This window comes from Nycticebus coucang, chromosome 12 (genome assembly GCF_027406575.1).
Source record: "Nycticebus coucang isolate mNycCou1 chromosome 12, mNycCou1.pri, whole genome shotgun sequence".
In the NCBI taxonomy this organism is placed as follows: Eukaryota; Metazoa; Chordata; class Mammalia; order Primates; family Lorisidae; genus Nycticebus; species Nycticebus coucang.
Window position 1 is genome coordinate 108304934 of NC_069791.1, and position 16663 is coordinate 108321596.

The window sequence follows — 16663 nt, forward strand, 5'->3', positions numbered from 1 at the left end:
CCTGAGTGATGGGCAGTGCCTCCTAAGTCCTGTAGCCCTATGTGTGCTCAGGCATTGAATGAACTGCCCTGTGCTTGGCCTTGTTTATGATCAATTGCCGTGTGCTGGACTACGCAGGAGGTTTCCTTAAAAGAGCCCCAAACTTGCTGCACTGAAACCTCAGCCGTCCCTAACTCTCCTGGTTGTCCTGAACCAGTGCCAGTCCTGGAAATGGTCTGTTCTCTTTCAGACACAGTTGTAAAAATGCCTCAAGAGCAGAGATCATCCAGGCTGGAGTCAGACAGCCAGACCACAGAGGCTCAGAAGTTGATAGGCCAAGCTGGCCTCTCCCAGTCCTTATAACTTTGCTTATGAGGAAGAGCTAAACATGCTCATCCTGTCTTCCTCTCCACCCCTTGGACTACTCAGGGCCACCATGTTTCACATGGGGTTCAAGGTGAGATACTGTTCCTTCCTCTTCCTGCCAAACTCTCATGCAGAAAAGCCCTATGCAACTTCCTGGTTTTTCTACTTGGCACATCCAGATTATCTTTTGCATTTATCCATTTTTATTACCTGTACCCAGGCCATTGAATTTTATAATATGCTTTGCATTTTTCTAAATGCAATTGGGGTTTTCCAGAGCTGTGCAAAGCCAAGAAATATGCATGTCATTTAAATGACTCCAGTTAACCTTTAGCCTTTAACTGGTTTCTCATAAAACTCGCCTCAGCTATGGTTTGCATCCTCCAGAGCAGTAAAACTGATGAAAATCTATTCTGCAACTTTCATTGTTCCCTTTGCTGCTCCACTTGGTGAGCCCTGCTAACGGACTCTTACAGAGGAAGCTGGAGGTGGAAATGCTGTGAGTCTCAAGCAGTGTCTAGCAGAAGGTCCAGGGTAGATGAATGCAGCCCTTGTGGCCACTTCCTGAGGTCTACCAGGGCCCCAGGCTTCAGCTGTTTCCCTTTATCCTCTGCTGGACAGCACAGTAAGGATAATGTAATAGATACCATCTAATGGTCCATTTCCTCTGGTCAAGCACTGATACAGGTATCTCCAACACTGCTTAACTCATCTACCTTCACAATCTGGCAGGATAGGTCCTGTTATTATCCCCATTTTACAGATGAGGATGCTGAAGCACAGACTAAATAACTTGCCCAGTGTCAAGCCCTACCAGAAGGTGGGAAAACAAAAATGCAAATGTAGGATTCTGACTGCAGAACTTGCACACTTGACTCCAGGGTAGGACTCCTCCATGCACCCACTCACCCACTCTTGCACCTATCCTTCTATCATACACTATGTGGTGAGCACTGCACTAGGTGCCAGAGACAGAAAAGGACAAGATACAGCCCTCTCTTCAGGCAGCTGGTGACCCCAGACCCGGCAACTGCAGTGACTTCTAGAGAGCCCAGACAAAGAATCTGAGAAGTCCTGTGGGCCTGAAGCTGGCCAGATGGGTGGGGTAATGAGTCTCCCTCCCTGGCAGCTCCTTGTGTGAGGCAATGTCTGAGGATTATATGTTGAGGCCCCCTCAGCCAGGAGAGGCCCAGTAGTCTTTGACCCCTGACCCATTAGCCACAGAGCCTCCATTTCTTCCCCTAAGCCCCATCCCCTTTCATTCCATCCTGGCGTCATCCAATTGTTTTCTGCCCTACAGTCTTATCCTTCCTCAGCACATTTAAGAACATCTCCCAGCTTCCTCCAACACTGGTTTGGGTTAAAGCTGAGGTTGGGGGCCCAGGATAGTAGGTATTCAGTGAAGATTTTCCAGATATAAATGAATGAAAATAAAAGAGTAAATTGGAGTCCAAGCTCATAAATGAGGACATGGGCCTTCTTTTCCAAAAACAGGCCGTAATTCCAGGGCCTCTGGGCTGCCTGTAAACCTCCCGTCTGACAGACATCTCATGTAGTTCCTCACTTTGTATTCTCTTTTCTTCCCTGGGAACTTGGAATAAGAGTAAGACTTAATTCAAGGGCCCAGCATTTGTCTTCTGAACTGACCCAGCTACATGAGTCATCTCATGTGGAGGGAGGCAATTCTAAACTCTAAAGGTCAATCAGTACGTCAGAATAACTAGTAAATCATACACAGTCCACCTGGTACAACCTTACAATCCTTGAAAAGCCTGCCCTTGTTCAACTACCCTGAAGACAGTGCTAAGAAAGAAGCATCCAAGCTGGGTGGTGATTATCTCGAGGAAAATTAATACCAGGCCATCAATCCTGAAGGCAGAAAGGGCCCATAGCCAGATGGCTGCATACAAACTGGAATAACTCACAGCCCGTGTGGACCCCAGGTTTGGGGAGGTTCACCTTGGCCCTGAGTATAAATCAGCAGGCCTTTTGCAGAGGGAGAGTGGGAGCCTTTGTCAGGGATAGGGGAAGGGAGACGGCGCCGGAAACCCCTCCTTCCCTCTAGTCTGTCATCGTTACTGAGGGGTTGAAAGACACTTCTCTGACACCTTCTTGAACAGAGCACTGCACTCATTATGGACAGAGCTGAGAAGCCATGTCCTGGGTTTTGGTAGGATCACGGGGGGAAGGGTTTTAGCCTGGCTGTTAGATCATAAGGTGACAGGCCCCCTTTTTACCCCAGAGGTCCTAATTGGATGGTCAGAGGGCACACTGGTGGCTTATGGGAAACAAATGGGAATGGTTTAGTGAGTAGGAGGCAGACTTGTTCAGGCTGAGTACCCATGGAGTGCTTGTTATGCTGTCTTCAGCTTTCTAAGTCTCTGCGTCCTCAGCTGTGAATGGTGATGATGAGGTCCAGTGGTGTAGTATCAAGCATGTAGTGAGGAAATGCATGTGAAATTACTGCAGGCCTTGTGTGTTATAAGCACTTGGCAAGTGCTTTGGTCCCATGACGGTCTTGGGTCTCATTGTGTCTAGAACCCTGGCTCCAAATGTCCTGTGCCATATTGGTCAGCTCAGGCCAGGCTGTGCTGTGGTAACAAATTTACTTTGAAATCTCCATGGCTTAATAGAGATTGATTTCTTCTCATCCATGTGAATCAGCAGAGCCTTGCACTGTGTGACACTCAAGAGACAAGGCTGTTAGAGGCAGCACTGTCCATCACTGCACCCACTGCCTGCACACACCCATCTCCCTGGGCTCTATAGCCGGGGGTGGGGGGTGGGGGTGATCTGGAGGGCCACATGCCAGTTCTTAAACGCTTTAGCCCAGAAAGGAGTCACTTTGTGCTCACTGCCCTGGTGGTCTCACCACACTGGCAGGGGTGGGAAAACAGGGAGAGGGTGACTATTTGGGGAGCAGTGAATGTGTTGGCCACACTAATGAACATACATCCCCTGCTTTTCTCTTGGGAACCTCCTACTTCAAACACTGGCATTTGGGTGTTTGGGGGATTGTCAGAGCACCCAGCACTTACCACAAAGCAGGAGGAAATCTGGGAAACTAACCAGAAATCAGAGAAGCGAAGACCAAAACTGAAAGGAAAGGAGAAGGACTCAGTGAATTTGTCCTTGACCAATTTGAAGACATTAGGCAAATACTAGGCTAGGCCAAGATGGAGCAGGCCCATTAAGGGAGTTGATTTGCAAATGATCATGTGCCTAAACCATCACTGGTGCTGCTGACCATCAGGCACCAGGGGAAACCCCAGAATGACCCTCAGGTTACAGGAATTGATAGTCCACCTTCCCAGTACCAGCAGAAAAGGAAACTTGGGACAGTGTGACCACATCTTGAGTCGACTGCCTTACAGGGCTTCAGAACTGGTTTAAGAGGGAACCGACCTGGGTAGCAAGGCTGAAGCCTTCATGGTGGAGGCTGCAGAGTGTGGAGGGAAGGACCATGAGCTTTTGGGGGCTGGCTGGCCTGAGGCCCAGTTCCAGCTCTGCCGTTTGGTGGCTGTGGGAGGTGATTTCCCTCTCAGGCCTTCAGTTCCTCTTTTATGAAGTAGGAGAATCGTAAGTAATGCCTGCCCAACAAGGAGGCTGTGAAGTTGAAGCAAGACAATGTATGTAAAGCACAGGGCCTCCATTTGTTGAAAGCGCTTTATTACTATTTCTGCCATTATTGTTGTTATGCTTATTTTCTATGATGAATTTCTTTCCAGGGAACTTCATCTTCCATGGTTTTCTGGGGTATACACATAAGCAACCAAAGCTAAGGATAAGGCTCAGGTGGGGGTCCCTAGGCCCATGCCCTCACCTGATAGGCCAGGCCACCTCACCTGGCTCTAGTCCCCATTTACTATCTCTGTGACCTGGGCAAGTTATTTAACCTCATCTGTAGAGTGAGACTATTAACCCTTTGCCCTGACTGATATTATTATGAGAATTCAGTGAGACAGTTCCTATTGTAATAACAATGCTTTGCCACAAGGCTTGGGGTATTAATTCACTGCTAAATATTTTCCCTGTTAAAGACAGCCAAGTTATCCTGAGTTCAGATGGTCAAGGTAAGAACTGAGACATTTTATGCCATTGCCCAGAAGAGACAATTCATTCCTTGCCTCTTCAGGGCTTAGTGCCATGTTGTAGGCCAGTGCTGCCCCGTCTCCTTCCATGCAGCTCACGTGATCTTAGCTTGGCAGATGTCTCTGTGTGTAGGTACCAGTAACCCCCAAGCAGAGGCCTTTGAGTGCCACCTTTGAGATGTTTGCCCTGTCAAAGAACCAACTGTATGATCCATTATTTAATATCTTTCTTTGAATTTATTTGCAATTTCTTGCCCTTAGGTTTAGGGAAGATAAGAAAAGCTAGTCCTAACCTATACCCATGAAATTAGGGGATTGATAAACTAAATTTATATTTTCCTACAACATATAAAGCTAAAATGAATTCAAAATCATTCACAGGTGCTATTTAAAACCATCTCAGGTCCCCCCCCTGCTTGTTAGGTGTACTTTCCAGGGCACCTCTGGGACCCCTGCCTGCCCTCAGAGCCTCTCCTGTGCTGAGGGCAGGGCCCACTGTAACGTCCAGGAGAAAGCCTTGCCTCCCCAGTGGTCAGGCTGTGATTTTCATCATTCAGCAGTGGGAGGGTGGGCAATTTAAAAATATATATAATATTTTTAATGAGATGGGCCTAAACTATTTCTTATTTTTTTATGGCTGCCTATAGATATTAAATGTGGACAGATTTTGCTTGGTAGAACATCTGTTTAAAAGGCTAGGTTAAGCCCTGTATTTGAGTAATAGTAGGATTCACCCTCGGGTTCTTCTGGCCCCTGCCAGAAAGTTCTCATATACCTGTCTCATCAGTAGTTCTTCCAGGGAGTCAGGGAATCACATACAAACAAGTTTTGTTTCTTTTTTTTTTAATCACAATGACAACTGTAGCTAAACCAATGCAGAATCTGCGTGTTCCCAAGTTCAGCAATCTCCTTTTACGTGGGTGCCCTGAGGCCCAGGCCACCTGCCAGGTGGAGGTGCTGCTCCTACACAGGACAGCTGGGAAGGAAGGAAGTTCGAGGTAGGTAGGGTCCAAAAAAACTGGTCAGCTGTCCTGGGAACCCTTGGGACAATTCCGAGGGCCTTTTAATCTCTGTAGTCCAGGAGATTTGGGGCTCATGTTGCCTTAGAGTCCTGTTTCCTTACAGAGCAACCTGTTAGACCTTTGTGTCATCTGGATGTCCTTCATCCCTAAAGGAGCCTGCCCTTCGGTGTGGGTAACTCATGTAGGCCCTGCTCCATGCCAGATGCTTGGCTGGGCTTTTTATGTGTCAGGAGAGAAACCCCCCATGGAATCCTCCTGCACTTCTGAAGCAGGCAGCAACTTCATTTTATGACTTTGTTTGCGACCCAAGTCTCTGAGAGGTCACATGGCCAGCCCAAGGGTGCTCAGCTATCAGGACTAGGGGGCAGAATCAGCCTCGGGGCCCAGGCTGCCTGGCCCCCAAGGTCCCTTGCTCCTCTGCATGGCCTGGTCTGTGTCCTCAGCCTTGCCTGGTGGAGTCAGGCTGCCCTAGCCAGTGGGTCTGAAATGCTTCTGCTCCAGGCTGCTGGTGCTTATGGCCCTTCACTGCGTTATCACTTTCAGTTGGAAGTGGGTGGGCTAGAAAAACCCCTGGGCTGCTTTTCACACCCAGGGAGAGCTGCTTCAGATCTGGGCAGGCAGGCTGAGGAAGCTCAGTGCTCTCAGAAGTCACATTTTGTGCCCTCTGATGCATAAGCCTGGTTGAAGGTGTGCCATATCCCTAGCCATGGGCTCTGATGGGCTGCCAGAGCCCACGTTCTGCAAACCTGTTCTTTTCACAGGGCCTGGAAATGATGCCAAAACAAAACCTTGGCATTGGTCAGAAAATTGGCACACACTTAATGCCATCTCAGCTCTTCACCCCATGGAGTAGGCACCGTCCAGGGCCTAGTCAGGTTGGGTTCCGACCATTGAGTCAGTAATTCAGGTTTTCCTTTTGCTGTCTAAAGGTATACTTGTTACAACCACCAAGTAATACAGAAACACATTCATATTGTAAAAGCTCAAATAGTACAGGGTGTGTAGCAGAACAAGTGAAAGTGCCTCTCCCCAGCCACCCCACAGCTCCTTTCCACCCACCAGCTTCCATTTGGGGCCGTGTCCTTCCAGGGCACGCTCCGTGCACCTGCATGTCCATCTGCAGTGAGAGCTGTAGCCTGCCTTGTTCACCACTGTCACCCTAGCCCAGGCCCAGCCCCTTGGTAAGCACTCAGTAAATCTTTGCTGAATGAATGAGTATGACTGTAGTTTGTATACAAATGGAACCATGTATATCTTGTTCTGCAACTTGCTTTTGGCACTTTAAAGTGGGGTTTTCCTGTGTCAGGACATCAGGGTGGAGCTTATCAATACAGCTCTGTAATAATTACTGCAATAATTAGAAGCACCCAAAGGGCTGTCTCTTGTGTGGCCATGCTGTTGTTAGGCACCAGGCTGTGTCCAGTTGTTCACTCACAGCACCCAGGAGTGTCGGCCTCGTGAGCAACTTTGTTCCCAAGTGCAGTACTTTGGTAGGAGGGACTCCTACCTGTGGACTTGCTGGATTCAGAGTTAGGTTTCTTGATATTTATTACAGTTCTCCTTAAGAACTGTAAATAAATAATAAGAATAAGAATAAATAAATAGTATTTATTACAGTTCTTTCTCTTGCCCTTGAAAAAGAAGCTGGTCCCGCTGAGCCTCCTGCTGACAGTGCTATGGAATGCCCATTCCCTCACCTCGCTCCTGCACTGATCACTGTCAGCCTTTGTCATCTGTGTTGGTGTGACAGGCAAAAGCACATCCATCAGCTGGTCAGAGGTGGCTGTAGGAATTTCCACCTTCTTTACCCCAGGTGGCCAGGGAGGGGCCCCCGCTCAGAGCATAGCATTGGTAAACACACCAAGGCAGCCCAGTGAGTGGTGTTGGGCACGGCATGCAGCTCAGGCTAGCCCACCCAGCTGCCACCAGGCATCACTCCAAACTCATCAACCCTATGTTCTGCTCTGCTTTTTCCATCCCTGTCTTTGGTCATCAAAGAGGTGCCAGAAAAGACTTCCTGCCTCCTTCATGTGTATTTAGAGTCCACACAGCTGCATTCTCTCAAACCTCCACCAATCCTTCATACTTGAAATATCTGTTTAGACATTCCCAACCCTCTGCTTGGTAGTTATTTATTTTAAACAGTCCCAGAAATATGCTTGCTTAGTTATTTAGTTCTCTGGCAAACAGTCCATTGCATGAAAGAATACATCCCCTGCATTCTGGCTCCTCCGAAGGGCTACCTGCCTCCTGTAACGGAGCCGCGTAAGTCATGGGGTGACCCATCCGGTGTTGACTTTGAAATTCTTGGCTTGACAGTGCTTGAAAATGGTTCCTTACTTTCTTATGTTTGTGGATTCATTGAATGATTTTCGGGGTTGGGGGGCAAACAAGTGACTATGGGCAACCCAACTGGAGTTCCTACGCGACAAATGCCCTTAGCCAGCAAAGTGTGATGTTGACGGGTATCTGGAATACTGCCATGGAACCTCCACGTCTACGCAAAGGGCCACTTCTTACAGCGTGTCTTCCAGTAACTTCCCACCCACCTCCAGAGAATCCACAGTCTGGCATCATAGGAGGCTCTGGTGGATTTTGGTCTTAAAGCTCCCAGCCTCCTTTCTCAGTAAAGACCTGAGGCAAGCAGCTTCCCTCTTTTGTTTGTATCTACCCCACCTCACACCATGAACTGCTTCCATTGGAAGAAACAGGACATTGATAACTGGTGTTGAGGAAGATATCACTTATTTCTAAGGTAAAAAAGAAGTTATATATGGCTTTGAGGAAAAGCTCTCAGGCTTTTACTTGCAACCAGTTGATAAAGAAGCCCCACATTGTGGTGGGTGCTCCAGCATCTGGTCCCAGCCTCTGTGAGAGGCAGCAGGGTGACAAGGAAATCTCATGCTGCCAAGGCTGTGATTCATTACCTGGTGGCTGGAACTGTATACACAGCAGCTGTCTGCATCCACGGAGCCTCAAGGCGTCCCCAGCTCTAGAGGGTTGTCACAGGGGCTGGCACTAACTGCACAGGGAAGGTGCTGGCACCGAGGCAGGTATAGAGGCAATGGGTAAATGGGTGTCCTGTGGCATCCGAGTGCCAGCATTCGAGCCAACTCTGCAGCTTTCAGCTGGGTGACTTCCGTACATCACTTAACCCAAGCACAAGGTTTCCGTTATCTGGAAAAATGAGGAATGTTGTTGGGAAAGCTTTGAGCACAATGCCCAAAAAACAGCAGGCCTCTAATAAGTATGAACTATAGTTTCCTGAGTAAGGCTACCAATGTTCTGCTAAACTGAGTCCTGAGCTCCGTTTTTGAAATCACCCCACTTTTCTTTGCAGGAAAGGCATGCTCAAGTCACAGGTCTCCAGCAGGGCTGCTCTGATTCCCTAGATAGTTCTGAGTGATGGCACCCCACAACTGCCCCCCAGGGCTTTGCTTTGTCAGACTGTCACTGTAGGAGCCCACCAAACACCATTGAATAAGCTCTTTAAAAACACACTAAACCAGGGGGTGCCTGTGGCTCAGTGGGTAGGGCTCTGGCTCCATATAGCAAGGGTGGCAGGTTCAAACCCAGCCCCGGCCAAACTGCAACAAAAAAATAGCCAGGCGTTGTGGTGGGCGCCTATAGTCCCAGCTACTCAGGAGGCTGAGGCAAGAGAATCACCTAAGCTCAGGAGTTGGAGGTTGCTGTGAGCCATGGCACTCTACCGAAGGTGATAGAGTGACTCTTGTCTCAAAAAACAAACAAAAAAAAAACACACGCTTAAACCAATCCCTGGTTTGCAGGCATTTCCAGTGTTTTCTTTTTTATAGCTGTGTACATTAGTGCAATCAAGGGGTACAATGTGCTGCTTTCATATACCATCTGAATTATTCTCATCAAACTGTTCAACATAGCCTTCATGGCATTTTCTTAGTTATTGTATGTAGACATTTGTATTCTGCCTTTAGTTAAGTTTCGCCTGTACCCATTCTAAGATGCACCGTAGGTGTGGCCCCACCCATTACCCTCCCTCCACCCTAACCTCCCCCCTCCCTTCCCCTCCCTTGGCCCTTTCCTCATAGTCTTGTGCTATAGTTGGGTTATAGCCTTCATGTGAAAGCTATAATTTAGCTTCATAGTAGGGCTGAGTACATTAGTTACTTTTTCTTCCATTCCTGAGATACTTTGCTAAGATGAATATGTTCCAGCTCCATTCATGTAAACATGAAACAGGTAAAGTTTCCATCTTTCTTTAAGGCTGCATAATATTCCATGGTATACATGTACCACAATTTGCTAGTCCATTTGTGGGTCAATGGGCACTTGGGCTTCTTCCATGACTTAGCAATTATGAACTGGGCTGCAATAAACATTCTGGTACAGATGTCTTTGTTATATTGTGATTTTTGGTCTTCTGGGTATATACCTAGTAAAGGAATCATAGGATCGAATGGCAGGTCTATTTTTAGGTCCCTAAGTATTCTCCAAACATAATTCCAGAAGGAACATATTAGTGTGCATTCCCACCAGCAGTGTAGAAGTGTGCCCTTTTCTCCACATCCACGCCAACATCTCTGGTTTTCGGATTTTGTTATGTGGGCTACTCTTACTGGGGTTAGGTGATATCTCAAAGTAGTTTTAATTTGCATTTCTCTGATGATTAAGGATGATGAGCTTTTTTTTCATGTGTTTGTAGATCGTGCGTCTGTCTTCTTTAGAGAAGTTTCTCTTCAAGTCCCTTGCCCACCCTGAGATGGGATCACGTGTTCTTTTCTTGCTAATACGCTTGAGTTCTCTGTGGATTCTGGTTGTTAGACCTTTATCGAAGGTATAACTTGCAAATATTTTTTCCCATTCTGAGGGCTGTCTACTTGCTTTACTTACTATGTTCTTGGCTGTGCAGAAGCTTTTTTTAGTTTGATCATGTCCCAGTAGTGTATTTTTGATACTGCTTCAATTGCCTGGGGAGTCCTCCTCATAAAATATTCACCCAGGCTGATTCCTTCAAGAGTTTTCCCTGCACTTTCTTCAAGTATTTTTATAGTTTCATGTCTTAAGTTTAAATCTTTTATCCAGTGAGAGTCTTTCTTAGTTAATGGTGAAAGGTGTTGGGTCCACTTTCAATCTTCTACAGGTTGCCAGCCAGTTCACCCAGCACCATTTGTTATATAGGGAATCTTTTCCCCACTGAATGCTTTTAATTGGCTTGTCAATGATCAAATAATGGTAGGTAGCTGGATTCATCTCTTGGTTCTCTATTATGTTCCAGACATCTACTTGTCTGTTTTTGTGCCAATACCATGCTGTTTTGATCACTATCGATTTATAGTACAGTCTCAGGTCTGGTAGCGTGATTCCTCCTGCGTGTTTTTATTGCTGAGTAATGTTTTGGCTATTCGAGGTTTTTTTCTGATTCCATATAAAATGAAGTATTATTTTTTCAAGATCTTTAAAATATGACAATGGAGCTTTAATAGGAATTGCATTAAAATTATATATTGCTGGGTGGCGCCTATGGCTCAGTGAGTAGGGCGCCGGCCCCATATACCGAGGGTGGCAGGTTCAAACCCAGCCCTGGCTGAACTGCACCCAAAAAATAGCCGGGCATTGTGGTGGGCACCTGTAGTCCCAGCTACTTGGGAGGCTGTGGCAGGAGAATCGCTGAAGTCGAAGAGCTAGAGGTTGCTGTGAGTCCTGTGACATCATGGCACTCTACTGAAGGTGGTAAAGTGAGACTCTGTATCTACAAAAAATAAATAAATAAATAAAAATTATATATTGCTTTGGGTAGTATAGACATTTTTAACAACGTTGATTCTTCCTAGCATGGTATATTTTTCCATTTGTTGACATCTTCAGCTATTTCTTTTCTTAAAGTTTCATAGTCCTCTTTATAGAGATCTTTCACGTCCTTTGTTAGGTATACTCCTAAACATTTCATCTTCTTTGGCACTACTGTGAAAGGAATAGAGTCCTTGACTGTTTTTTCGGCTTGCTTATTGTTGGTATATATAAAGGCTACAGATTTATGGGTGTTGATTTTGTAGCCTGAGACGTTGCTGTATTCCTTGATCACTTCTGAAAGTTTTGTAGTAGAATCCCCAGTGTTTTCCAGATATACGATCATATCATCTGCGAAGAGTGAAAGTTTGATCTCTTCTGACCCTATGTGGATACCCTTGATCGCCTTTTCTTCCCTAATTGCAATGGCAAAATCTTCCATTACAATGTTAAAGAGCAATGGAGACAATGGGCAACCTTGCCTGGTTCCCGATCTGAGTGGAAATGATTTCAATTTAACTCCATTCAATACGATATTGGCTGTGGGTTTGCTGTAGATGGCCTCTATTAGTTTAAGAAATGTCCCTTCTATACCAATTTTCTTAAGTGTTCTGATCATGAAGGGATGCTGGATATTATCAAAAGCTTTTTCTGCATCAATTGAAAGAATCATATGGTCCTTATTTTTTAGTTTGTTTATGTGCTGAATTACATTTATAGGTTTACATATATTGAACCAGCCTTTGAGACCCTGGGATAAATCCCACTTGGTCATGGTGTATAATTTTTTTGATGCGTTGTTGGATTCTGTTTGTTAGGATCTTATTGAGTATTTTAGCATCGATATTCATTAGTGATATTGGTCTATAATTTTCTTTTCTTTTTGGGTCTTTCCCTGGGTTGGGGATCAAGGTGATGTTTGCTTCGTAGAATGTGTTGGGTAATAGTCCTTCTTTTCCTATATTTTGGAAGAGGTTTAGTAATATAGGTACTAGTTCTTCTTTAAAGGTTTGGTAGAATTCTCATGTAAAGCCATCTGGTCCTGGGCTTTTCTTTTTAGGGAGATTTTGTATAGTTGATGCTATTTCAGAACTTGATATAGTGGATATGTTCAACATTTCCATTTCGTTCTGGCTAAGTCTTGGTAGATGGCATACTTCCAGGTATTGGTCAATTTCTTTCAGATTTTCATATTTCTGAGAGTAGAGTTTCTTGTAGTATTCGTTAAGGATATTTTGAATTTCTGAGGGGTCTGTTGTTATTTCATCATTACCATTTCTGATTGATGAAATTGGAGATTTTACTCTTTTTACTGGTTAGGTTGACCAAAGGTTTATCTATTTTATTGATCTTTTCAAAAAAACAACTTTTGGATTTATTGATCTGTTGTATAATTCTTTTATTTTCAATTTCATTTAATTCTGCTCTGATTTTGGTTATTTCTTTTCTTCTGCGGGGTTTGGGGTTGGAGTGTTCTTCCTTTTCCATTTGCTTGAGATGTCCCATTAAGTTACTAACTTCCTCTCTTTCCGTTTTCTTGAGGAAGGCTTGCAGTGCTATAAATTAGGACTCTTAGGACTGCCTTTGCAGTATCCCAGAGGTTCTGGTAATTTGTGTCTTGATTGTTGTTTTGTTCCAAAGATGTGGTGATTTCCTTCTTAATCTCATCTATAACCCATCTATCCTTCAACATAAGGTTGTTTAGCTTCCATGTTTTTTTTTTTTTTGTAGAGACAGAGTCTCACTGTACCGCCCTCGGGTAGAGTGCCGTGGCGACACACAGCTCACAGCAACCTCTAACTCTTGGGCTTACGCAATTCTCTTGCCTCAGCCTCCCGAGCAACTGGGACTACAGGCGCCCGCCACAACACCCGGCTATTTTTTTGTTGCAGTTTGGCCGGGGCTGGGCTTGAACCTGCAACCCTCAGCATATGGGGCCGGCGCCTTACCAACTGAGCCACAGGTGCCGCCCCAAGCTTCCATGTTTTTATATGGGTATGCAGGTTCCTGTTGTTATTGAGTTCAACTTTTATTCCATGATGGTCTGAGAAGATGCAAAGAATAATTTCTATTGTTTTAAATTTGCTGAGGTTAGATTTGTGGTCTAGGATGTCGTTGATTTTGGAGTATGTTTCGTGGGCTGATGAGAAAAATGTGTATTCAGTTTTGTTGGGATGAAATGTTCTGTAGATGTCTGTTAAGTCCGGATGTTGAATGGTTAAGTTTAAATCTAAAATTTCTTTGCTTAGCTTCTTTTTGGAGGATCTATCCAGCACTGCTAAAGGGGTGTTAAGATCTCCCAACTACTATGGAACTGGAGGAAATCGAGTTGCTCATGTCTATTTGAGTTTCTCTTATAAATTGAGGTGTGTTCTGGTTGGGTGCATAAATATTAATAATTGAAATCTCATCATATTCAGTACTACTTTTAACAAATAAATCCATCCTTATCCTTCCTTATTTCGGTTTGTTTAAAGCCTATTGCGTCTGCGAATAGGATTGCAATGCCTGCTTTTTTCTGCTTTCCATTTGCCTGGAGTATAGATGACCATCCCTTCACCTTGAGCCTATATTTGTCTTTTAATGTAAGATGTGATTCTTGTATGCAGCAGATATCTGGCTTGAGTTTTTGTATCCAGTCAGCCAACCTGTGCCTCCTTAGAGGACAATTTTTTTTTTTTTTTTGTAGAGATGGAGTCTCACTTTATGGCCCTCGGTAGAGTGCCATGGCATCACACAGCTCACAGCAACCTCCAACTCCTGGGATTAAGTGATTCTCTTGCCTCAGCCTCCCGAGTAGCTGGGACTACAGGCACCCGCCACAACGCCCAGCTATTTTTTGGTTGCAGTTCAGCCGGGGCCGGGTTTGAACCCGCCACCCTCGGTATATGGGGCCGGCGCCTTACCGACTGAGCCACAGGCGCCGCCCCTTAGAGGACAATTTAAACCATTCACATTAGTTGAGAATATTGATAAGCCTTTCAAGAGTCCGGTGGACATTTTTAATCCTTTTGCAACTGTGGAAGTTGGAATTTGATCAAAATTTTCTGGGTGGGTTTACTTTTGTGGTGGAGGATTATGCTGGTCTTTATGGAGGATAGGTCTGAGAATATCCTGGAGAGCTGGTTTAGTTATGGCAAATTTCTTCAATATGTAAATGTCATTGAAGTATTTAATTTCTCCATCATAAATGAAACTCAATTTAGCTGGGTACAGGATCCTGGGTTGAAAGTTACTTTGTTTTAGGAGATTAAAAGATTAAAGAACCATCCTCTTCTAGATTGAAAGGTTTCAGCAGAGAGATCTGCTGTTATTCTAATATTCTTGCCCTTGTAGGTGATGGTTATCTTTCGTCTGGCTGCTTTCAGAATTTTCTCCTTCATATTAACTTTAGTGAAATTGATTATGATGTGTCTGGGGGATGTCTTATTTGGGTTGAGTCGTGCTGGAGTTCTGAAACTGTCTGCTTTCTGAATTTCAGAATCTCTTGGCATGTCTGGAAAGTTCTCCTTCATAATCTCATGGAGAAGAGACTCTGTGCCTTGTGAAGCCACTTTGTCACTTTTGGGGATCCCTATAAGACGAATATTGGTTTTCTTCGAATTATCCCAGAGCTCTCTGAGAGCGTGATCTGTTTTTGCCCTCCATTTCTCTTCCTCTTTGAGAGTTTGGGAGCATTCGAAAGCTTTGTCTTCAATGTCAGAAATCCTTTCTTGTGCTTGGTCCATTCTGTTACTGAGGGATTCTACTGTGTTTCTCAGATCTTTGAGGGCTGCAACTTCTTGTCTCAATGTGTCAAGATCTTTGGTCATTTGGTTTTTGAATTCGTTGAATTCTTGAGCTATCTTTTGGGTTACTGCTTGGAATTCTAATTTGATCTTATTTGCTATGCAGATTCTGAATTTGATTTCTGATATCTCAGCTATTTGTTTGTGCATGGGATCTTGTACTGTGTCTGCCCCATTGATCCTTGGGGGAGTTGATCTACTCTGATTATTCATATTTCCAGAGTTTTTCTGTTGATTTCGCCTCATGATTGTTTTTCAGCATTGCTTCTGGCCGTCCTCAGAATTGGAGACGTGTCTCTCCAAGATTAGACCCCAGAAGGATCACTCTATTGTTGCTGGATCTTTGTAGGGAGTGACCCTGTGTAGTTCTGGGGCTGCCCCAGCCAGGGAGTTCTGGTTGTGGAAGCAGCTCCAGAGTATGACACACCCGGATCTAGCAACAGGGCAGGAGGTGGTGCGCACGGTTCTGGGAGTGCCTGGCGCCCAGTGACTTTGGCACAGACAGCCCAAAGAGCCCAAGACTCCAGCAGTCTCTGGCCAGGAGAAGGGCTCTGCACAGAGGCAGGTATGGCTCCGGAGGGCACGTGGCTACCAGAGTCCCTGGCCAGACGAGCAGGCCGGTGTGGAGGCAAGGAGGGTACAGGAGAGAGGACGCAGGGTTGCACGGCTCCCACAGTTCCTGGTCAGGGCATGCAGAGGCCCTGCGGGCGCGGGTCGCAGCTCAGGGGTCATGGCGCAGCTCTTATGGAGGTCCGGGCGGTGCCAAGCCCAGGAGTTTGAGGTTGCCATGAGCTGTGATTCCACGGCACTCTACCCAGGGCAACAGCCCGAGGCTCCAGTGTGCCAAAACCAGTCTCCCTCTGTCCCTGAGGGGTAAGGCTGTAAGGCAGCTCAGTCCCTGCCTTTAGGCTTCTCAGTTTCTAGGTTACTAGCTCCCGCCCGATCCTTGCTCTGAGTCCCTGAGGGCGGAGCTTGCCGAGGCAGTTCTCTCACAATGGCTCCCTGTGGCCCACAGCCGAACACTATAAGCTCCGTCTGGCTCAGCGGCTCAGTCTCAGACCCTGGACAATGCCCAAATTTCTCCACACTCCTGCTCAAGCTCTCCCCAAGGCAGTTCTACTGAGTCCCAAGTCCCAAGACACTGAAACAGGTCACAGGTAAGGCCTTTCTGGTTTGCAGTCTCATTGCTGCTTGTACTTATGGCTGCCAACGGGATTGGGTTGATCGAACACACGCAACCACTTGCCAGTTTTCCAGTTTTTGTCCTCCTCTTGAGGTCCAGAAGTCCCTTGCTGATTCCCTGTATCCTCAAAGGGATGATTATAGGCAGAACCCACCAGCCAGAGATGCCTGGAGTCTTATCTCCCCAGACTTACCATGCCCAGTTGCAGGGAAGCTGTTACTCGGCCGCCATCTTGCTCCACCTCCTCCTCCAGTGTTTTCTTGAAAGTTATTTTGCAAATACAAATTTGAACATAACTGATATCAGTTCTTATCTCCAAAATTTTTCCTCCCTTCCAACTCCTTTCTACCTTTCTTGGCATAGTGGTGAGCTTAGGGCCTCTGGAGTCAGGCTGTATTGGGTTTTGAGTACTGGCTCTGCTGTCCATTTGCTATATGCTGTGGGCCTCAGTTTCCTTATCTGTAAAAT

General features: G+C 45.8%; 1 protein-coding gene across 8 annotated transcripts in view; it reads left to right on the forward strand.

Annotated features, from left to right (window-relative positions):
- Positions 1–16663, forward strand: part of CLEC16A (C-type lectin domain containing 16A) — a 241250-nt gene that overhangs the window by 136418 nt on the left and 88169 nt on the right. The gene's annotated exons all lie outside the window — the stretch shown is intronic.